The following is a 25,035-nucleotide window of genomic DNA, read 5'->3' as shown; positions in this document are numbered from 1 at the left end:
GTAAGAGAAAACTCACTCTTGTTTTCTCTTTAAGGAAACATTGCTGGATGTGGTTTGGAGAGTTTTATGTAAGATGTTAGGAGGAATGCCAGCTACAGACAGTCTGTTGGTAGCTAGAGCTTGGTGGCTGTGACTTAAGAAAAAGTTCAAGGTTGGACAGAATTTAGGAGTTTTCCATAGAGAGCGATACAAGTACCTGAAAATGATTTTTAAAAGAGACGAAAGCTTAATGAAGAGAAGCAAAATTTTTGAGTACCATCTATTGATAATGCAGAAAGATATAAGGTCAAGTCAGTAAGTAACTGGGGCACGAGTAATGTGTATTGCTATGGAAATGAAGGAGATGAGCCTCAAGGAGGAAGATGGTTGTGCAGGAAGGAAGTGTCCTAGAGGGAAGTATTAAACTTCATACCAGTGTATGCCTTCTCTTTCTGGTAACATCCAGTTTTCTTTGAAAGAATTCTCTAGAAACATGACTCATTGACACAGCACTGAAACAGTCACAAAACTTTAGTGATACAAGACAATAAGCATTTATCGCTCATGCATCTGCAGGTAAAAGGGAGATATTAGGTAGCTAATTTAGGCTGAACTTGGCTGGGGGTGGCTGTGCTCCATGAAACTCTTATCCTTTCTTGAACAACTGGACTGTCTGAGGAATGTTCGTATGATAGCAGAGGCACACAGCACAAGCCCAGCTGCATAAGAGCATTTTACGAGTCTGTTATATCCGCTGACATCAGCTTGGCCACAGTGAATCGCATAACTGAACCCAACCTTAGAAGATATTGGAGACGATACTCCACTGCAGTTAGCCAAATCCAGCCATATGCACAAATCCAGTGTCAGTGAAGCAGGGAAATATATTACACTTCCAAGGAAGTGAAGTAGTGAGGATACATTAGCATCTCTGAAGAACCTAATCTACCACAAATAAAGATGGTCACTTTTAAAACAGTTTAAACATAATTTAGCAATGCACAGAATATGGAATAATAAGACCTAGTGACAATTCAAAATTAGGCTTTAGCTTACCATAGTGTTACTGTGGGAACCTGTCTCAGTTCAATTCAGCAAATGCTTTGTGCCAAGCACTATGGGAAATATCAAAGGTGAAAATGACATAGCATCTTCCATCAAGCTTTCAACTTGAGGAAAATATGAACGTATCCAAGAGTTACTGTAATAAAACGTCCAGTGTAACAAGAATTATGAGCAAGAACAAGTCCTGGAGGTACAGAAAAGAGCAAGAGCTCCTCTTAGCTATTGTTTAGAAATCAAGCACAGAGAGTAGAATATACTCTGGCTAATTTTGGAAGAAAAATGTTTATAGAGAATTAAAGATTTACATAATCATTGGGAGAGCTAGAGACAGATGTCCAAGTTCTACCCCAAAACTGGGAGTACCCAGGGAGCTGCTGCTTCTGCTCCAATCTGCAGAGGCCTGTTGAATTGTGAATTTGCCTTAAGAAATGCCAGCACTAAATCCAACTACCTCCATCGTGATCTGCACTAGATTGGGGGGGCGGGGGGGAAAACACGGATTTTTCTCATTATGACTCTTCTCCCACTTGTTTGAAATTATAGCTTTTGTGCAGGTACATCTGGCTGGCTCACCTTAAATTACATCAGACTCTAACTGCAAGGGAGTTTTGGAAGTGTGTAAGCCTCTGCAATATAGGACTTTAGAAGGAGATTGAATAAATGTTGAATCAGTCCCCTATATCTTCCACTGGAAGCTCAGGGAAGACTATCAAAAGGGTGACACTTGTACCAGCTTTTACAAAGTGCTGCCTAATGGCAAGGATGGGACAGGATTCTGTTTATGAAAGTACTTCATTATGAGGCAAATAAAAAATAATTGCTTTATGGAAATACAACGGAGTCCTCTTGAAGTCACCATGAAAGCCTTTATCTCAGCGATAAGAATCCCGGAATAGTTTTATACTCTTCCACCAAGATCGATATATTCATAGAAGTCCCACATTTATGTTTGAGCGTTTACCATGTTATCTCATTGTTACCATCTCATAGGTTTTTTTGGTCAATCAGTTACTGGCAGAGCCAATCTGATCCTAAAGTTCAAGCAGTCACTGTGGTTCTTTCTGAGAGGGGAAGACAGGGGAGGGGGGGAAAAAAAAAAGGCAAACATGGAGCAAAGTGTAGGAAATGGAGATCTGACAGAAGGAAGAGCTGGAAGGGGGCTGCAAAGAATAGCCCAGAGAAAACTCGTCAGCTAAGGAGGGCCTCCTTTAGAGTGGAGTGCTCCACCAAGCTCTGTCAAAGAAAGGTGTTCACTAAGAATATACACTTGGTTCACACAACCGTGAATGCGATAGTACTTGGCAGATAGGAACGTGTAGTACGAAGGCAAAGAATGTTGAGTAAAGCCAAGACATGACGTTCGGCTGGTTGAAGAGAGTAGTTTGGTATCATACAGATTTGGTTATGCTCTGAGCTGTGCAGGAAACTATGAAAGCTATGAAATTTTTAGGGCAAGCTACTGCATCTTGCAAAGTTTCATCTATAAAATTGGTTAATACCTAACTCGTGGAATTGAGAAAACAAATTTGAGATAATGAAGAAACACCATGGTACTACTCAGCACATAAGTAACATGCTCAATAAGTGTTATCTGCATTTATTGGTACTGGGTACCTGACCCATCTTAAGCTCAGATATTCCTTTTGAATTTTGCTGAACTGCTAATAATCTGAGCAGCTTTGCTACTGGTGTATTCTGATTAGAGAGAAGAAAGAAGTCTTGGGATCCAGTAGAGTAAAAACTGTTTAAACAGGGGTGGGACTACGTTTGTAGGAGTTGTAGAACTCCTTCAAATTCTTGTAATTTTGTGAATCTGATCTACTAATCACAACAACTCTTTGGATTGGAATTCTAGGTCCTTCTGCGTTTACTCATTCTCTATGGGAGGGGCTATGCCCTGGGAAAAGGGCAACCTTCAAGTAGAAATCCACTAAACTATGGGCCTGTGATTATCCTCTGAATATTTACTACTGATGGCATTACATTAGTTTTGGCTGTACACAGCGTTCTCTGAGCAAGGATATACTTTGCTCATAAAAAAAAGATGAAAGGGAAACCAGTTCATGTCTTTAATTCCCTTTTCACTTTCCGTGCGAACTGTCCTAAGCATTTATGCTTTTTATAGCCTTCTGATGATCTAGTCTCTGATCTATTCACTTTCCCACTTTTGCTAACTAATCCCTTCCTGCCTTTCTGTATCAGCTGATTTTTAAGTGTCAGGCTGGGTAGGTTGATTTCAGAGGCTATATTTAAAAGGAGATCTGAGTATTTCATTCTTGAGACAGCATACTTAATTTGATAAGAAATGGCCTGCTGGACCCTATTTTCTTTTATAAATCACATTTTGGAAGCAGAGGTATAGCGGTTCACATAGCACTCTGAATTAAGAGCAGTCTAAGCCTGAGAACTTCTGATCTCAGCAGTCTCGAGGTAAGCCAGAAGCTGTGACTACCACCCTGAAAATGGAGGAAGCTGAGGGGTAATGCTAAACAGTTGTCATTGATTATCAAGACCCACACATTTTCTGCCTTTGTTAACCCTCTGACTTGTCCCCAGGGACTCTGGTTGGCAGCTACAATGCTGAAAATCCGTTATTGCTACGAACTACTCCCCCAAACACAGTGGTTTAAACACAATCAGCCTTTATCTTTCCTCATGAATCTACAGATCATCTGGATGGATCTACTGGTCTTGGCTTGTCTCACAACTTGCCATCAGCTATGAGTCAGGTAGGGAGCGCTGCTGATCTTGGCTGTGTTTGTGGCTGAAAGGTGGACAAGGATGGCCTCATCTGGGACAACTAAACTCTCCTCTACATTGATCTCTACTTCCTAATCAGGCTAATCCAGGCTTGTTCTGCCAGTGGTAGGGTTCTGAGAGCAAATATATTTGCAAAAGAAATTACCTTGAGGCCTTGGGTCAGAATTAGCACACCATTACTTCTGCTGTTTTCTATGAACCAGAGCAAACTGCAAGACCAGACTAGATTAGAGAGAGGAGGTGGAGGAATAGACTTCACCTGTTGATGGGAGGAACTTCAGAGGCACAGTGCCAAGTTGTAGAAGGATAATTGGTACCATATTTCTATCATTCTACCACAAAGATGCCTTTAACACTTCATGCATTATAGTGTTTTATGGCTTGACAAGTGTTTACACATCCACAATCTCCCTTGATTTGGCTACGAATCCGAGATGGTCCATTTCCTTCTTCTCATTCTCATCGTATGTATGAGGAAACTGAGGCCAGATCAGTTGAGCAGCTCAGAGTTTCAGAACTTACACATTTCTCTTCGTTACCAAGCTCCATGTCATGTCATGGTCCATAAAAGCATATCAAAATGAAATGAAAAATGCTTGACATAGCTAGATCCTGTGCCCAAAGAGTGGTGAGTCATTTCATCTCTGCTGCTGGTTCCCTGCTGCCAAAACATTTTGTGAAACTCCTGCTGCAGTCCTAGAGATCTCCTGTACAGTCCCAGGTTTCTCCTGTGAGGCCTAGGGTGAGGTGACTGTATGGATGATCAAGAAGCTGAGGTCTCTAATCTGCATATAGAAGGCGGCTTGTGGAAGTCTACCATCAGTGACATAGCAGTGGCTCAACAGAGGAACCAGCCATTTAAAGCTGACTTGGGACTGTATGAATGTTGTGTATACAAGTGATGCCCTCTTAGTACGAAAAAAGTACCTTTGGCATTTAAATCTTTCTCTATCAACATAGATATCTAGACATTTGCCTTTTGTTTCATTCATTCATTTAACAAGTATTATACTGAGCATTTCCAATGTGTCAGACACCATTCTAGGACTCCCAGAGCTGCATGAATTTATAGTCTAACAGGGGATTCAGACATTTAACTAACACTACCACAACTGAGGCTAGTATATTTTCTACAACTGTCACACTCAAATGGACGATTTCCTGTCATAATATTGCAAAAGAAATAGCCCTCCTAGGACAGGCCCAAGAAATTCGTTAGGGGGAGGCGTTCCTTCAGGTTACTGTAATATTTTTAAATGTGTGAGCAATCACCTTTGTATTTATTCCAGTGCTGGCTTAGAGAAGTTTAGCTTATTAAAAGTTTTGCTATGCAGATTATTTCTAGGTTTTTTAGTAATAGTATCTCTTCTTCCAAAGAGCTGTCTTGGAACTCTCATTTATTGTTGCTATTTAATAAGAAAAGTGTCCAGGTTCTTTAATAAATCAAGCTGATTGTTTCACCATGTAAACATCTTTGCATATATTTTAAAGTCAGTAATTATCTATTGCATGCAAGACAAATATAATTGTGATATAATTTACAGTAAAGTACAGGTTAGTTCTTGTGGTAGGAGGTCATCATCTGTATATGACATTCATATATAGAGTCTCAAGTCAGCTTTAATTTCTGTGTGAAGCACTGCTTTGTCCCCGGCAGGCTAATCCTCTGGATATCCTGCTAGATCGAACAGTATTCTTCAACCAGAATCCTTTTCAGAGATGCTGAAATGCTCCCCTTTTGGTCTGCTTTCTCAGTGAAAGTCTCTTTTTCAATATTTGACCATTATCAATTACTGAATAATTTTAAAAATTCTTCCCAAGCACATGAGACTTTCAGAAAGGAAGGGAAAAAAAAGGAAAATAAATCAGTGCCCTGCAGTTGTTGCCCCCTCATAGAACAGAGTTAAAATTCATTTTTAGAGAAACATGCTGGGTAATTACGTCTTCTACATTTGCCAGTTTCTCTCTGTTAAACATAGTAAACATCTCACTGCTTAATTTGCTGTCAGCCACGGCTTTTAAAAGAACTGGAGCTCTTAGGCAGTTGAGATTTTATGTCTGCAGTATAATTTCACAGGCAGTTTTTTAATTTTGTATTCTTGGCTCATTTACACAGTCAAATATCTTCCACTCCATGAAGCTTAAATATTTAGCCATTGAGGTAAAACTCTTTGTCATCTGTCAGCTCAGCGGTAGATTTTGGATTCCGTATTCTTGATGCTCCCAGAACTCCTGAAGATTCCAGAGTCCATCACTGGCATTCCTGTGAGGCTTTTTCCCATGTCCCTTTAGGATTCATGCTTTTAAGGCTTATCACGGTTGAATATCCTGTCAAAATGTAGTCCCAACATATTCTCTTTCCTGAAGGAAGCTAAAAGATATTACTTGATAAACTTATTTCATCAGCTTGACAGAATTATAGTTTGTTCCCCAAAAGGCTTGCATATGGTTCTCCTTTACACATCTTGAAAACAAAACAAAAAGGCAGGCTTTCTGCCCCTCACATTGCATTGAACTTGTAAACCCATGGGGAAAGCAAAAAAGAATGAAGCCATACCTTCAAAAGCCAGTAACACAACCTTGCCTATTTTTCTTAAAAGGGATTTTACTCATCTGGAGACACATTAGCAATCAGATGCTTTTTCAGGAAAGCCTGTGTTACTAATTGAGTTTACTATTTGCAGGTGGAAAATATAGAATACAGTTGGTAATGCAAGTAGCCCTCACCCTCAGTCCTCCTCAGGAAAATCCGCAGGTGGCCATGGCTTTTAGTGTGCTCCTAACAGAGTAGTGATGTCATTTTAGGCAATTGCTTCCCTCTTCTGATTCATCAATGGTCTAGTCACCTCATCTGCAGGGTCCACTAAAAGGTACTGAGTGAGGAGCCTCAGATTTAAGTGTACACGGAAGCTAGCCTGTTTTCTTGCAATTTATGAATTATATAAATCTTGCATAAGAACACATTTGTAGGTTTAGTAGTTAAAAAGCAAATAAAGTTCTTTATGATACTTGTGCCACTGAATTTACGTTGGTTTCCTCATGTTATCCAATTGGGATTCTCTAAGCCACATCCTACTAAGTAAACAGAATTAAGAGTGAATTCAAGTATTGCTCAAGAGAAGAACAAGTTACCCTTTGAGTCTTGTTGGTCTTTGGATGCTTATTTGAAATAACTCAATAGAGAATGGCAAAGCAGGGATTTCATCACCTTTCTACAAGGAACTATCCTTCCTTAAAAAGTGATTTTTTTAAGATTAAAAACCTGAAAATTTTTCCCGAAAATTAAAAGAATTTAAAACTAAGGAAAAACCTCAATTAACCAAGGTAAATAAAATGCAAGTTGTGCACAAACCATGGATATCTTCTTCAAAGATGTACTTGAAATTAGGATTCCAGATATGGTTTTGAGGAAGGATTTCTAAATCAAAGGAATAAATATCAGGAAACATACTAATGTGTATAGAGAGCATGTAAACTGGAACTGTCTCCATTCACACAATCTGAAGGGAATTTCTTTCTGCTTGCCTGCAGTCAGGGTGGGGCCATCAGGGGTGGGGCCTGTGGAGCGTGGTTAATATTTCACAAGGTTACTTAGATTGAAATTACAGTGAGACTAAATGACTCACCGATAAAAAACATTGCATTTGTTTATCGGCAGTGACAGCATTTGATTTTAAAGAGAAGCTGGTTTAAGAAGCCGCCCATTATGATTCTCCTTTAGGAATCTGAATATTTTTAAAATTTAATATTTAAGTATTGCCGATGAAGTGTTCAAAACCAATTTAAGTTGGTGAAAATGTGTTCTCAACTGAATTCAGAAGCACTACCAGCTTGCCATCTTACACTGGTTTGACTTCCATCCACTTTTAGAGAGCTCGAAAAATAATTATCCTATTAAGTTAAATCGAACACACACTCTAATCTTCCAGCAGCCTGGATTGTTTTAACCTGCCATTAACATTTCTCAAATGCTAACAAACAAATCTTTGGACTCCAACACTTTCTAAATACTCAAAGGAACTAAGAGCTGGGGCAAGCAAGTTCCTCTCGAAACAGTCACTTTTCTCCCTTCTGCTGCTGTCATGGTGCTATGAAGTATGCTCCAATGGACGTTTTCTTGTAACTATCAGATATTTTAAGGGGAACAGGTTGAGAGAAACAGACACTTGTTAACACTCTTCGAGACTGGGTTTATGAGTGGTTATGGTGATTTAAAAGACGCAGTGTGCCCCAGCATCCTCATCCCCTAAGGCTATCACAAATTTGTAGTAATTAGATACAGGACATTATCTAAAAGTGGAGATTGGCTGCGGCACAGACTCCATTGTTACTCCTATCCTCTTATCATACATTTCTGCACCTCCATGCAAAGTGCACCACTTACAGATTTTGTGCTTAAACTGCACCCGTAACTGCAGCAAGACAGAGGTAGGTCCTACAGTGCCTGAAGTGAAAGTTAAGCTTTGTTTCTTCCCAGCCTGTGCTAGTGCTTGGTTTGTGGATCTGGCTTCCCTTACATATAAAAGACTGTTGGTAACAACCCTGAAGTTATCTGAGAAAACTTGATAAGCAGCACTACATCAGAGCCGCATCTTCTGCTCAAAGTTCTAAGTACTCAGTCAGGTGCCACTTTGTGTGTGGAATGAGAAACAACAGTGCTTTAGTGAAATAGGTTTCAGCACATGGGCCTGGGCGGCCTTTGGAAGCATTCTGCCTGCTGGGTTTAATTTCAGAATCTCGTCCTATCCTATTCAGACAGCCATCAGCAAGTCTTATGTTTTCATCTTCGGCCTCATTACCCTTTGCCATTCAATGGGATGTTGGGAAGAGAGAGGAACAAGATTGGTTGGGGATGAAGAGGAACACTAGATTTAGCCCTACCATTTAATCCTACTTCTGTGTCTAACCAGAGACAAAGGCCAACTTTCCAAGGGACTTTCCTCTAAAAACCGTGAGCCGTGAAATGGTAAGGCCATTGGGGGCACCAGCGCAGCAGAAATCTAATTCAGTTTCTCAGTACATACACCTTTGTGTCCATGGGACACAGTTGTAGTGAAGACTAGGTAGAGGGGTAGGTTTATGGGGAGATAATTCCTCAAGCCGTTTTTCTTTGTTTTCACATCAGCCTATCTTCTAACAGATACCTCCACTCAAACTCGAGAGCTTTTTTTTTTTCCTATTCAGTAGACTAGAATAAAAGACATTTCCAGTTTGCCTATGAAAGTGTTAAAAGATCTAGCTGTCAGGCTCTCGGAGTGTCGAGCAAAAGGCACAAAGCAACGAAAGACAAAGCAACAGAATAGAGTAAGGAAAGAGAAAGCAGATTGATCGAAGACAACTCACAGAGCAGAAACAAACTCCAACAAGCGGCTCAAGAGCCTCCTTACCGAACAGTTCCCAGGGTTTTATAAAGCCGAAAGAACTTGGCAACACCCACCAGGTGTCCTTTAGAGGCCTCCAATTGGTTACGCCCTTTGAAGGATTCGCCTGCGACCAATCAGAGGCCGAAGTGAAGGCTCGGCACGCAGTTAATCAGAGGCTGAACTGGAAACTCCTGTCTGGCTACCACGGAGCGAGAATACGGCCTCGTAGGCTGCCCAATCTTGCCTAGAACTGGCTGCGCCTGCTGTTCTTTTGCTTATGCGAATTGGCTGCACCTGCTGTTCTTTTGTTTATGCCTTAACCCCGGTTACCCTAATTCCTATTCTCCTGTCTCAATAGTTCTTTACTTCTTTCTCTCAAAGCACACTTCTTTTATATTTATTACCTTGTGGTTCAGATAATGTCCTGTGTCTTTCAAAAATATTTAAAATATATTTGCTTTATTTGTTACAAGATCTACCAGAGCCTAATGTTCATTGAAAATAAAAAATGAGCTAAGGCAAATGAATTAGCAACTTTTTAGTCAAGCTGAAAATAAGTTAGTTTGAAGATATGAATTTAAATCCATATGAAACCACAGCACACATTACATATACGTATGTGTATATTTTATATTGTGTGTGTATATGTTGCTAATATTGACAGCTGTAGCGATTGTGTTTAAAAAAAAAAAAAAGTGGCTATAAGGGGAGAAAAGGGATATACAGAAATTTTTACCCACCGGGCTTTTCCATCATTTCATTCCATTGAAAACATCAACTGGCACTCTTTCCACAACTAGTGTGGCATTTCACATAACCTTGCCTTTGCAATGTTGTTCGGGCATCTCGGTAGACCTGGTGCTTTGGAAGCCTAAGCAGAGGGAGGCCGACAGTGCCGGTGGTGTCAGTGGATGTCGACGATGCATCATGCCCTCTTGTGCCACTCCATGTGCTGTTACAGCTTTCATAAGATAGACTGTTGGTGCGTGTCTGTTGACCAGAGGATGAATTGCCCAACACAGGACATTTTTGAAAGTGAAAGGATACTATCAATAATCACACCAGAACAACAACAAATTCTTGTACTGTAACCTGAATGATAAGTTGCCTACACAACACACAACTGATTGAATGACAGCAAAATCTCCTAACCTTTGTCTAAAGTACAAAACCTCCTGCCCAAAGCACTCTTTTCCATTGACCCTGACCATTGGCTGTGGAATATCCTGATTTAACTCTCCATCACAGTTAATTCTTCAGTTATGACAGCTAACCCATTTCATTTTATATCATAGCTGTTTTCATGTTTTATTGCCGCTCCCTGAGTAGTGACATGCTACGTCTAATTATCCTCGTTAGACTGCCTCCGGAGCTTGTGGCAGGTGCTCAGCTGGGGCGAATGAAACCACTCAGTAGAGGACTTCTGCCTGCCTTCAGGTGCTTCTCAGGTGTTGCCTAGCAGATTGAAAATGTGTTGCTAGGTAAAAGCCTTCCTTCTCTATTATGTCCAGGACCACAAACACACACAATCAGGGAAGCACAGTTGGAATGTTTGAAAACTGTTCTATTCTCTAAGATCAAAGTAGGTCCCATTGGTCTAAAGTGTTGGCTTCTTGAAGAAATGCCCCAAGATTCACCTGTTGCTAAAAATAGGCATGAGTTAGTCAGTACATTGCTGGATTAAAGATAGTGACAGCTAATTAGTCATGGTTCAAACAATAGAAGAGTTGAAAGGAGAAAGTGAGAGACACTCCAGCATTCTGGCCAGTCTTCTTTTCTTCCTATTATAGAGAGAAGACCAAGAGTGTAATGGGAGGTCACTATCTTCCTAATGGCCTATACTTGAGGATTTAAGACCTTATGTAACCTTTTCTGCTTCAACTAAAAGGAAAATTTAACATGTTGAGCAACACAAACACAGCATTTATTTCCATTTAAGACTGGCTAGAATCAATTACTCAGAAACTATGATACCCCAAATGGCAGGCTGACCATGTGACTTCAGAGCAACAGCTAGAAAACACAAAGCAAGATTCCAATGAGGAACGGTGCAGTGAGGTTTCCTGAAAGTCAGAATAAGGTAAATGAAGGCAAGATTGATTAGGGAATTGATAATTATAGTGAAAGAACCACAATATTGAATGTGGGGAGTTGTGTTGTTGTTTTGCTTTGTCTTTTTTTCCCTCTGTGGGAAGTTTAGAGGCAGTCATATAATATTTATTCAGTGCTAACAGCACATGGATCAATGTCCCAAGGGGTAAGACATCGAAATGTGGAGTTGAGAAGTTCAAAAAATAAATAAATAATTGAGAACACACTTTTATATAGAAGAATTCAAAATGTAATGGTTGAATTATATTCAGCTTTCTTCCCAAGTTAAAAATTCTAGCTGCCACCTCTAGTCATTGAACAATATTATATTTATTGAATGCTTTTTGTGTGCAGCACAGTGTGAAATAGGTGCTGTTGGTACCGATTTTCTGGCGATAAAAGCTATTGAGTTCCAGAAAATTTTTTAATTTTTTGATAGCTAAAGCCTCTTACACATATATTGGTTAACTGAAAAATACCATGGCTGATAGATGCTTGTTTGAAAATCTGGTGCCCTGGCATCATTCTTCTCAAATCCTTTGGTGCCATTCCAGATGCTGACATTCTGGCAGAAGGAAACTATTGATTGTCCCAACTTTATGGGGGTGTTTCTTACATCCTTACTGTAGTCAGTGGGAAAGTACTAAGACAGAAAGAGGCAGGTGGACTCATTAGCTGAATCTGGTTGGTGCTGGAGTACACACTGGTCATTCTGTTTTGCTTTTTTCATAACTTAAAAAAAATTACATCATTATTCATTTCAGAACCATTTAAAGTAGCCTGAAAGGAAATGTTAAATGAATTGAATCAGGAGTTGATGTGGGATTTTTCTATGTCCATGCACTTCCTCACATCCTTCACTAGATGGTGTTCCAAATCAATCCATAGTGTCTATGCCATTGATTTGGTCCAGGAGGAAGGTGAGAAAACACCAAGCCATCCCTTTCTAACTCACCTAACTTCGTTTCTCTGGCTTCAGCAATGGCTGGACTTTTCCTCACTATCTGATGAGTAATTAGGTTTACATGCTGTTGAATTTTTTTGTAGGCTATACTTGTAAATATTTGGGGGATTAGTTCAGAGAGGAAGCATTTTTCAGCCATCGAATTGTTTTATGTTCTTGGCAGGGAGGTTTGCTAAACTCATCATTAGTGGCCCTAGTGATCTAGCTGGTACTGTGAATCAGAACGGACTCATTTGAATTCTCTGGCAAAGGCAGTCAGTTAAACCGCAGGCCACGATCCTGACAAGAGCTGGAATCAGGTTAGGAGAATGGAGTGGACAGATGGGTAGTAGATTGAAAATATTTACAGAATAGGATAAACCAAGGAAGTGGATTGACCATGAATGCTCCTATTTAAATGTTTGGTTCCTATTCTCTTAGATATGGCCACGTCTAGAGTCTTCATTTCAAAGGAAATTATAGATTAACTTTAAAAACAAACAAACTAAAAATCCATTTGATTCAGAAAATATATTAGAGACTGTCTTTTCAAAAGAAATTGGATTTGAGAATTCTGCACAGATATCCAAAGAAATGTACAGATAGATGTGAATTTATCCTTTACCAGAATTGCTAAGTTTGTGAGGTGTCAGACTCTACTCAATTCCACCCTTCTTTCACTCTCTCCTACCCTTCCTTCTCTAGTACTCAGATAGACAAATGCACCATCATTTTGACAGATATATTTATGCAGTTGATTCATTATTGTCAGTAGCCAAGGAGACATTTTTTTCATGGTGTGTTTAAGGTCTGGAAGCAGCTCCCTGGAAAGAACTTTCAGACAACCCAAGATGCTGGATGCTGAATCCCTGGGAGGGAACAATGGCCTGGGTATTCTTGTGATCATTTGGCTATCAACATAAACAGAAAAAGGCTGATTCTAATTGATTGGTCTGCTAATATGCTTCATGTGCAAATCACTTACCCCAGGCCTGTTATAGTAAAAATCATCTGAGAGGCAAAAAGAAAAACGCAGGATCCTGACAGGCACCATGTTGCAGAGACATCCCTATATGTCTGCTATAATTATACAAGGTACCAAAAAGGGCCTGTGAGGATAAAGAGTGGAAAATTCCTGGCCTAAATTGGGTTGTTTCACTGAGGGATTTCTCAATATCCTTCTGCCCTTCAATGCTTAAACTCACATATCTCATTTTCACTCCCCTGCATTGCTGGCCATCAGGAACACCAAAATACAACATTGAATTTATAGATAATAATTCTGTAGATATGATAGATCTGGTTCACTTTTTTCAATTACTTTAATGGACATTTTTATTGTCAATTATCTTAATGTCCATTGTTTTCTTCCGTCTCCAACTTATATGTCACTTTTATGTGTTGGCATTTCTGTGTGTATGAAATCTGATGGCCCACGACTAGATACTGTTCTCAGCTAAAGGAAAGGTACGAAGTAAAAAGAGAAGAAAACTCCTCCTAACAAATGTTGGCCCACCTGTCACCTTATCACCCATCACCTGTCCCACCTGGTGCACTTGTCACCTTATTACCTTTATCACAGCCCTGGTGCTGTTTTTTATGCCCCTGTGAAAATATTGATGGTGATGACTATTGGCATCTCTCATGTTCTTCATGTTCCTTTAATAAGGAGGGTCCCATACTTGGCTTCACATTAGAATCATAGGAAAATTTGGTAAACATTGTATTTCTAGAAACAACTTTTTAGAGATTGGAGGCTCAGTAGGTCTGCAGCGAGTGCTACAGTGTGTAATTTTAACAAACATGTCCAGGTGATGCCAAGGCAAATTTTCCATATTCTGGAAACGCTACGCAAGATGAATGCAGGACTGGCACAGATGCTGTTATCTTCCCCGCCACTATGTGTCAATTATATTAGCATCTGGATTCAATGCATATTAAGTCATTTCCCAGTTCCGTACTCCTTTCCCCACATTTATTCAAGCACACAACAGTGCTGTCTCCTCAGAGAACTTTTACTCACCTTAAATATCTCTTCTACTCTGTGAATAAGGTGGAACTCATCTACTTAAGCATATGCCCAGGTTTTACAGAAAAATATTTACATCTTGTTTTTTTGTTTTTGTTTTTGTTTTTTTTTTTACACCAGTTAAGGAGGGGAAGTATTCACACCCAGCCTGATGTCTTGAGAAGTAATTGTGTAGCTTGATGTATGTCATATTATCCATCTTGTGGATAGACCAGACCTCCTGAGGTTGTTAAAAATATTAGTCATTACGTAGCCATTAGAAGAAATGGAGGCCGGGTGCAGCGGCTCATACCTGTAATTTCAGCACTTTGGGAGGCTGTGGCCGGCAGATCACTTGAGGTCACTTGAGGTCTCGAACCAGCCTGGCAAACATGGTGAAACCCTGTCTCTACTAAAACTACAAAAATTAGCCAGGCATGGTGGCACACGCCTGCAAGCCCAGCTACCCGGGAGGCTGAGACAGGAGAATTGCTTGAACCCAGGAAGTGAAGGCTGCAGTGAGCCAAGGCCCCACTGCTGCACTCCAGCCTGGGCGACAGAGCTGCACTCCAGCCTGGGCGACAGAGCTGGAGTGCAAAAAAAGAAAAACAAAACAAAACAAAAAAACCCAAAAAACAAAAAACAAAGAAGAAGAAGAAATGGAAAGAATAAGGGAACAGAATTTTAATATTTTGGAACAAGATGAACTCCAAGTGGAGGCCTAGGAAGACAAATTTTAAATGTTAAATGAGGCAGAGAATGTATTGGAAAAACAAATATTCTCTTCTCTGGTGTCATTTAGATTTACAAAAAGAAAAAGATAGTTCAGGTATCTCAACAATTGTCACTATGGCCCATGCGCCAAAGATGATGAATATTGGCCATGAGCTTCTGAGCATATTTGACACTAATTATTCATGATAGAAGGTATTTAACAGAACATAGAGCAACATATTGAGATCCATTGCTTTTTGAAAGAAAATCTGATGTCTCAATCTGAGTTTAATGAATAACAAAATTGACTTCTGTTTAATTCAGCAGCTTCTTAATATAGCAGATAGCAATAGGGTTTTATTTTCTATCCCTTGTCCATGCAGGACAGAATTTCATGATTTGGGTGTGGAACACAGATAATTATTTTCTATCATTCCAAATGTACCCCTGCAATAAAAATAAAGCATTTCCATGTCAAATCAATATAACTAGGGATCTAATTAATAGACATGTAAATCATGACATATATTAATATTTATTCTTCATTACCATAAGTTTGAATTGCTCAGCAAATGTTGACTTAAAGGATTCTCTGCTTCACCTTATTACTGTTTGACTTCATTCATTAACTTGGCATGAATTAAATAGGCCTTCACTGATAATCTACTTTGAGTCCTGAATAGTAGCACACAGAAAGATTAAAGAAGCTGAAATTTCATTGAGCACTTGCTCACTCATGCACACTTTGTATTTCATCTTAATTAATTCCTACCAAAATCTTTTCAAATAGCTTTTACTGTCTCTATTTTACATATAAGAAAACCAAGAACTTAACGATGTTCTTCAGTGGCTCCTGGGTAGCTTTTAATTTTAAAATCATATAAACATAGTTGTAGAACATTCTTCATTAGGTTTGTTATTTAGATTTTGTTCACCGCTGTTCGTGTTTCTTATTCTACAGCAAGGGTCAGCCTACAGGCAAAATACATCCCATTGTCATTTTTTTTGGTAAATAAAGTTGTACTGGAACATGGCCAGTATCATTTGTTTTATTTATGGCTGCTTTCACTTACAACCTGAGTGGTTGCCACAGAAACTGTATGGCCTGCAAAGTCTAAAATACTTACTACCTAGCTTTTTCTTTTCTTTTTGGAGACAGTGTCCCACTCTATTGCCTAGGCTGGAGTGCAGTGGTGTGATCATGACTCACTGCAGCCTCAAACTCCTGGGTTCAAGTAATCCTCCCACTTCAGTCTCCTGAGTAGCTGGGACTACAGGCATGAGTCACCACACTTGGCTAATTTTTTAAAGTTTTTTTGTAGAGACGGAGTTTTTTTATATTGCCGAGGCTGGTCTTGAACTCCTGGTCTTAAAGGACTCTCTCCCCTCGACCTCCCAAAGTGCTGAGATTAGGGGCCACCATACTCAGCTACTATCTGGCTCTTTACAAAAAAATTTAACCATCTCCTGTATTATAGATTGATATTATCTATATGACTAAACCACTTTTATAATGGCAGATACTCCTTGAACAATAGCTTGGAATCATCAGCTTGTTGCCTTGACTTTGCCTAAGGAAGTCTAAATGCATAGTATCTAAATGCAGGGTTTGGGGACTTTGAATCCAGGGATTATTAATTAGAGCCATAACTTACAAACAAACAACAGTTACCAGGATTTCCTCTAAAGTAGAACTCACCTAGATCTAACCAAATATACCTTGTTTGAGTCATGTGAATTAGGTTTCACTTAGTTACACTGCAGCAACAAATAAGCCTCCCTACCCCACCCACCTTTCCCAGCCAAATCTCAATGGTTTATATTACAAAGGTGTATCTCTTGATCATGCTTCACGCCCTGGGGGGTCAGTCACAGCTTTGCTCTGCTCCATGGTCTTTCCCCTCGCATCCAGACTGAAGGAGGAGCCTCTGTCTGGGAAATGCTATTCTTGTGGCAAAGGGAAAAGAGAAAGCCTGGCAGAAACACACAATGACTCTTACAGTTTCAGCTCAGAAGTGGTCACTTAGCAATGGAACAAAGATAGGTACCTCTCCTACAGCAGGCCCTGTGTGTGTGGGTTATGAGGCAAAGGCAAGAAGGACATTTAAATAATGAAGAACAATCAGTCTCCCATTTACCCACTAGAAAACACCCATGCTCCTAACCATCCACTCGGGGAATCAGGGTGTGTTGGGAATTCTTAGAGTGATTGTGTTCTGTAAGTACCTCACTAGCCCACTCCTCTGGATGGGCTATTGTTCTGTGTTTTGTTCCTCGTCTTCTATACATGTGTTTCTGTTCTTCTTTCTGGGATGAATGCCTTTGACCTGATGAATAATCAATGGTGAGGTAAAAGCAGACCCTGTGACAGCTTTGGTTTGCTTCCATCAATTGTTAGGCGCTATTCTGAGACACCTCAGTCACTCCATCTCTCTCCTTCAGTCATTCCACATCTCTGCTTCCTATTTGCTGGAGTTATAAAATAGAAAGTAAAATTATCTAAAAAGCTGCCTGGTGGTATAAGTTTCAATTTCCTTTTCAAAGAAAGCCAACCCTTTTGTGAGCTTGAAGATGAAAGTTGCCTGTTAAATGCATATATTTCTGGCTATTCTGCCTTGAGGTCAGTGAAGTAGAGCAAGATATTAAAGATACTCTCTCTAACTGGGTCAGAACTGTGTTAAAAGATGAGAGGATTATTTCAGGAAGCCACACAATAATCCACTCACACAGGTTGAAAAAAATGGATGTAGCATTTTTGGACTTTTTTGGACTCTGAAAAACCATCTGAAGAGATGGATTAGTCAGCCGTTGTAGCGTACAAGATCATGCGCAGGTTCTGTTTTTATTGCTCCATTCAGCAAAACGTCATTATTTCTAAAGCTAAGCAAAAGCAGGCTTTAAAAAGCAATTTCATAATTTTCTTCCTATCTCTGAATAAGTAAATCAAAAAGGTAATCCAGAATTACTTCTCCCACTTAAATGGAGCAAAAAAAAAAAATTACTTGAAATATGCTAAAATATATGACCTTCAAAACTAATAGTAAGGCTTAGAGGTTATCTTCTGATTATATTATTTTGTTTTCTTGTATGATGTTTAGACCTATATATATTAAACGTGAAATGCCTTCCCCTTAAACTCATTAACAAATTAGGAACGTCTGTCTGGACCACTGTGAGTTAACGATGTTCTAGGAGTACTAGCCAATATAATGACCAGAAAAAAACCCTGAATTTTATAATATTTTAATGGTGAAGATCCAAATATGTTCATTTTAAATTGTGTGATTGTGTATCTATAAAACCTAAGAATATTAAATAAAATACTTTTAGAAATTTACTATAGTAGATGTACAAAGTTGAAAAACTACACAAAAGGTAAGAAACTGGGAGCTAGAAAATGAAAAATTACATCAGAAGGTAGCTTTTTAGTCAGAATAATTTTATCACCATAATAGCAAAAGTATGTTAAATAACTAAGAGTTAACTTAAATAAAGTGTAATATCTATGGAAGAAAACTACAAAAGTTTAAGGCAAAAAAAAAAACAAAAACAAAAAAACCTTAATGTTCCAGTAACAATTTCGGTTTTACAAATCACTCTGAATGTAGGAGCATTAAGCCGTATTTTATTATGCTCATGGATTTTGTGGGTCAGGAATTCTGACAGAGCACAGAGGGAATATGATGGCTGGATCTCATCTGGGAAGACTAAAATAGCTGAAGGTGATTTACTGTCTGGGCCGAATTATTCTGGAAGCGTCTTTACTCACAGGTTTGGTGGTTACTGCTGGCCCTTAGCTAGGACCTCATTTGGAGCTGTCAATCAGAGCACCTACAGGAAAGCCTCTCCATGTGGTCTGGGATTCCTCATGGTGGGCTCAGGAGAGTTGAACTTGGAAGAGTCAGTGTACCTGAGAATAAGTTGGACAATAATCCACCTCTGCTGACCTTGCCTTGGAGGCCACATAGGGTCTCTTCCACTGCAACCTACCAGTGATTAGTGTGCCACAAGCCCTCTCTCATTCAAGAGATCTCTTTGAGGGAAGTGTTAAAAAAATTGCAGTCATATTTTTTAAATTACCTCATTTTGAAACTGAAAAACACCATCATAATTTTAGTTGAGAAGATTAATTTTTCCCTAATTTATACATGGGCTTAATATAATTCTAATCATAATATTTAAATGATTTTTTAAACTCATCAAAAACACTTCTAGATGTCATCTAGGAGAATAAGTTGGTAGTAACAGGTAATAACATTTTGAGAGGGGAGTTCTCTAGGAACTGAACATATTATAGAATTATATAAATCAAACAACTTGGATTATTCTGAGAATAGACAGGTAAATCTTACAGAATAGAAGACTTAGGCCCAAGTATTTACAGGAATCAAACATGTTTCTGATACCTACTGGGGAAAGGCAGGCTTGTTCTATCAGCAGTGTTGAGACTACCGGTTAAATGTGGGGATATAGGAGTGTATCTCTATGCAAGGTAAAAAATTGAATGTTTAAATGGATTAAAAGTTTAAGTGTCATAATCAAATCAGAAAATAACACACATTTTTGTATTCTTGGTGTGGGCAGAGAGAGCTTAAGTATAACACCACAGTGTTGGAATACACACACACACACACACACAAAATTATATAATATATATAATATTTATACAAACAAACCACCTATCTCACATATATAATAGGAATATATATATAATACAAACACCTCTATATATTTATACAAACATTTATGTATTTGAGAGAGAGATATATATGTTTGTTTGTATAAACATAAAAATTGCTCAGGAAATAACGAAAAACAAAGTTAAAAGCAGATAACTTGCAACACGTAAAGTCAGAATTAATGTTCTTCATAATAATGGGTTTTTCTAAATTTGTAAAAAAAAGATGATCACCCAAAACAAAAATATGCAAAGAACATGAATAGGCATTTAACAAAAAGAAGACATTCAAATGGCTAGTAGATAACTTGAAACCCTAGGGGCATATATGGGAGAGTAAGAAAGTAGGAGTTGAATAGTGATTACCTGGAAGAAGCAAAAGAGACCTTTGGTGGGAAGGTGATAGTGCTTTGTTATGTAACTGCTTTAGGACGTACTTAGAGGTTCAATTATGTGAAATAGTAGTTTATTATTATCATTACTCGACTTGAACATAACTTGACAGTGTATCACCTACCCTAAACTCTTAAGCAAAACAAACTTGGTTTTAGCAGAGCAACATGTTTCTCTAGGACCTTTCTCACAACTTCCCCAACTTGGAAAGAATGCCAGACTCCAAGAGCAACTTTCTCCCCTTAGACATGGCATGTAGGAATTCCCCTAGCTAACATCTTGAGGGCTATTTTGCAGTTATTGCCAAATAAAGATCTTGAATAATAACAAAAATACATTACCAATCGAATTCGAACTCTGTCTTTTTAAATACCAGAGTCCTTTTTGCCAAGCAAACTCTTAGTAGAACTCTGACATAGGAAGCAGGTAAAGCAGAGCTTAGTTTAGGCAGAGCTGGGTCCTGCCTGCTTTGCTTTCTTCTTGCCCCTTGTGGGAGCCTTCTATTCTTCCATAGCCTGTAGTTTCCTGGACACAATAGAAACATTATGACTTAGAGGAAAGAGTAATTTCCAAGCTTAAACACTAGGAGTGTTGAACAAGCTCCATGAAAAATAATGTGTAACTTGCTTCCATTAATTTTCTCAAAATGTGCAAATCAAAAGCATTTCATTAAGTAAATGGTCTGGATTGCTTTTAAAAACTGTTGGTTAATATTTATAGCATTAATGGTAAGGACTCTTTATTAGTATTTATAAAGATTTCAAGGAGGAACAAACACTTCATACTTAACATTTTCTCAGTATTTTTATGAGTAATACAAGAATAATAATTATTTTAAAATATCCTCATGGTAGCTTTCTTTGATTCAGTGACAGAAGTAAAGTAAGGTACACAACATGTGGGACTTTAAAAGTTCAGATTTTGCCTCTAAGGTTGAAACACCAAGGTGCTTTAGGATGCACTATAGCTGAATAAAGAAGTGCAGTAAAATATATGAAAATGACATAAATAGAGATGCAAAGAGAAGGTATAGGGAGAGCTGAGAACACATCCTGTGTGCAGCTAATTTTGTGTGGATAGTGAACACCTGTATTCAAAGAAACCAAAAAAAAGGTCAACAAGACAATTTAGACTTCAGTTTACTCCTGAAGCAAATAATCAGTGGGAAAAACCTATAAACAAGATAAGATACAGGTGCATGGGTGCAGGCGGTGGGCACGGGCAGGTGGGGGCAAGTAGACAGTCACACAGGAGGACAGGACGGGCACAGGAAGGAGGGTGCAGGCTGGTGGATACAGGAATCTTACCAAGGCATAATTGGAATGTCTTGGCAGCCTGTGCAGAACAAGATGTCCCTTAGGTCAAAGCAGCATAACACCATGGGCTCCCTTCTTTTTTCACCCCCTGCCTTGTCAGGCCCCTGAATCTACTATAAAACCAGCAATTCTGTAATTCAGGAAGCTAAGCCTCCCAAGCCTAATATGCAGGTTCTACAATGTAAAATTACTGCTGTGCCAACACTGGGGCCGCTTCCCACATCTGTGCCTGTGCCACTAGTTAGGAGTTTTGCATTTATGCCCAGAAGAGCTTCGTTGGCTGTCAGTGGCTTGCTAGAGTGGAATAAATCAAAAGAGAAACTTAGAGCTGCTAATTTCCCAATGTCAAATATTGAAAAGTAATAGGATTCTCAGAGAAAGTTGCCCTGAGAAAACCTGTGAGAAAATGAATCATAATTTTCATCTGCTATAGAGTGTATTTGAGGTGCTCCTCATCTCACTAAGTGTGTGGGTAAGGTGTGAATGTGACATCTGTGTGGCTAAAAACTCACGAATGTGACCCACTTACTGTAACAGGCAGTAGTGCTGAAACTAAAGCATTGTATCCCTGCTAAAATGGTCAGACACAATATTCAGAAATATTGGACCACTACCCATAGAACCTGAAGAGGAACCTGGGATTGTACTCATTCTCTCCTCTCAGATGGAGTGATACTCACTGAGTATGTTAAGAATCCTTGGAAAACAACATGAACATACCTTTAGGCACTTATGATCCCATTTACTTTGCTCTTGGCCAAAGCAAGGTTAATGACTCCTCAGAGAGACTTAAAGGTCTCGGGGGTGTCAAGAAACAGTGTAGAGATGTCGATGGGGATTATGGGGCTCCTGAAAAGTGTTTCTCAACAAAGGTACTACTGGCATGTTGGATGACATGATTCTTCCTTGGGCAAATTTATTTTCAGCATTGTGAGGTGTCTGGCACCCTTAACCACGGGACAGTAACTGCAAGTAGCACTCCACAGTCATTGCAACCATCCAAAATGCTTTCCCATGATTCCAAATGCCCCAAGCGAGTTGGTACCACCTCTGGTAGAGACCTACTGAATAACTGCATTTAGGGAGCAGTACGGGGATCTCCCTACATAGGCAGAAATTTGGGAGTTGGCCCACAACAGTTACTCAGGAGCTATTAGCTCAGATGGCTGCTGAGACACAATTGGGTATTAAGCTTTTGCTTTATAGAGTGTATAAAATGTTTATTGTGTCCATTCTTCAGCTAAAGCTTTCAGTTCAGTTTGTTTTTATGACTGTTCATTTCAGCTGCCTTGAATATATGACTGACATTAGGTTTATTGGAAGTGCTATCATCGTCGTCACTACGTTGTAAACACCAAGTGTGAAGCTCACTGGGTTCGTCTGGCTTTTGGGGTTTCTAAACTCTTTGTTTCTGTGGCTTTGCTCATCTGTATTGGAAAGAACATGAATGAGGCAGTTCTTTTATTTTGTGCATGTCTGATTTTCAGATATACTCAGGAGGAAAATAAGGGTAAAAGTTCGTATTTGAAAACTGTATGTTCAATCAAAGTATGGCTTTTTTGTTCATGTTCTGCCAAGCTAAAATGATCCCTTAGATGCATATGATTTCATGGGCTATAGACCACCAATTTTACATAATTTAAACTTGAGAGACTTACACTGATGCATTTTACCTCGAAATCATGGATTATCGGGGGTATCGGGGGAAATGAGTCAGGGTTTTATAAAGGAGTAAGAGAAGAATTAGATAGTTTAAAAATGGCAGAAAATATAGTAGAAGAGAAAAATTGATTCTTTGAGCAATTAAAACTAAGAGGCTCATTGTTTCCTGGGCCATGGTGAAGTATCTTAAACACTTTGTTAGGTTTTACGATTAACAAAAAAGTTGGCTAACAACTTCTTTGAAGGTCACTGGTTTGTTTTATTACAAAATCGACATAAGCAATGCATCAAGAGGAAATTCTCAATTTCCTCTCCCCTTCTGTCAAAATTGCTTTTCCTTTCCTAAACTCCTCTTACCTCCAACCTCACCTTTGCCTCTCCCAAAGTCCTAAATGAGAGATCACCATTCACCAAATTAACATAATGAAAAAAAGCGTTTGGGTGGTCTGGTAAATATACAGACCACTAGGCTTATTCGGATGAAATTCAAACTCAGCTGCTCTGATCAAGGTCTGAATCTAGGTGATTTGTATTTTAATGTACATTTGGGACATACCAAATAGTATTCTTCAACCTTTCTTTGATAAAGACATAAATGACAAGAAAGTACAAGGAGACTGCATAATGCTGGAAACAAGCTTATGAATTTTAAGTACATGGTCTTTTCATGGGTCCAAGAAAAAGTAACTTTTTTTACTTTTAAAATGCTTTTGTATTTTAACAACTTATGCAACAGATAGAAATTTCTAGAATATAATAAACTCATCTGTACCCACAATAAATTTTAGTGGAAAACTTCCCTCCAAAATATCTGCCAAGATTATCAATGACTGTGTTACTTTGTGAAGGAAAAATGTAAGTTGACTTTATCAACGTTTGAAAAAATCCTGCAACTTAAATGGAAGATTAATGGCACACATGGGTGTAATATTTAATTTCTGAAACTTCAAACTTGCAGCCTCTCTCATAAATATTTAAATACAGTTTAGACACTTTGGGGAGAAAATAAATTATGTCATGTTTTTCATAGCACTTGGAAATGTTCATGTCTCAAGAGATAATAATGAATAATGTAATAAAAGTCCAAATGTGAGTGTAAATTGATTAAATACAAATTTATTTTAAGAAATAAATAACATTAGTTCCATTACTGAGTGCCTAATGTGCCAAGTACTATGCTTATTGTGTTCTCATTATTTCATTTAGTCCACATAAGGACCCTGCAAAGGATTATTGACTCTGAATGGAAGAGACATATGATTCCCAGAGGAGTTAAATATTGGACCAAAGTCACAGAGAATTTCAGGAATTGGGTCGCAAGTCAGTCTAAGCTAGTCTGTTGGTCTATCTATGGTCAATGTAATCCATAAAGTTTATCATCTGAACTGGGACACTTATGGCCATGAAAAGGGGTGTTATTGATAATTACAGGAAAACATGTATAAAATGGGTCTCTCCTGAGCAAACCAGATATTTGATCACACTAGTGTGAACAGAGTTTGTTTATTTAATCATCAGGCAAAATAAACATGAAGAGCATAGAATTCAATAGGGCCACATTAAAATATTTGCTAGTTTTAAAAACGGATCCAAAATGTAAAAGGAAAACTAAAAAACACAACAAAAGATTATGTTAACTGAGTCAATCACAATTCAACTGAAATCCTCTATAATTCCATATGAATTATATTTAATAAGTATGTTGGGTACATTTAAATATGTTCAGTCTGATGTGTGGTAGAGCCCCCCAAAATCCTTGAGCCATGCAGTTCCCATTATTCCACTCAGCCCACCAGGAAGAAAAGCTTCAAGTTCTACCGTGTTCAAAATGCCTTCTTCCTTTGCACCCAAGAGTGAAAGGCCCAGCTTCAAACAGAATTTATTGCCCATTGGTGTTTATATACCCACCACCATGACAGTACCACAGTGTTCATCATTCACCAAAATTCCCTAGGACTGACTCTTTGTAGTTAACCCTTCCCCTCAGCCCAAGTCCTGGCAACCACTCATCTCTTCTCTAGCCATTTGATTTTGCCATTTCCAGAATGCCACATAAATGGAAA

At 38.7% G+C, this 25,035-nt stretch overlaps 1 protein-coding gene across 1 annotated transcript in view; it reads left to right on the top strand.

The window, feature by feature from the left end:
- The window catches only part of GADL1 (glutamate decarboxylase like 1), a 170,211-nt gene that overhangs the window by 134,240 nt on the left and 10,936 nt on the right, over positions 1 to 25,035 (top strand). The gene's annotated exons all lie outside the window — the stretch shown is intronic.

Source organism: Papio anubis, chromosome 2 (assembly GCF_008728515.1).
Source record: "Papio anubis isolate 15944 chromosome 2, Panubis1.0, whole genome shotgun sequence".
NCBI lineage: Eukaryota > Metazoa > Chordata > Mammalia > Primates > Cercopithecidae > Papio > Papio anubis.
This window is presented reverse-complemented; position numbering and strand designations above follow the sequence as displayed.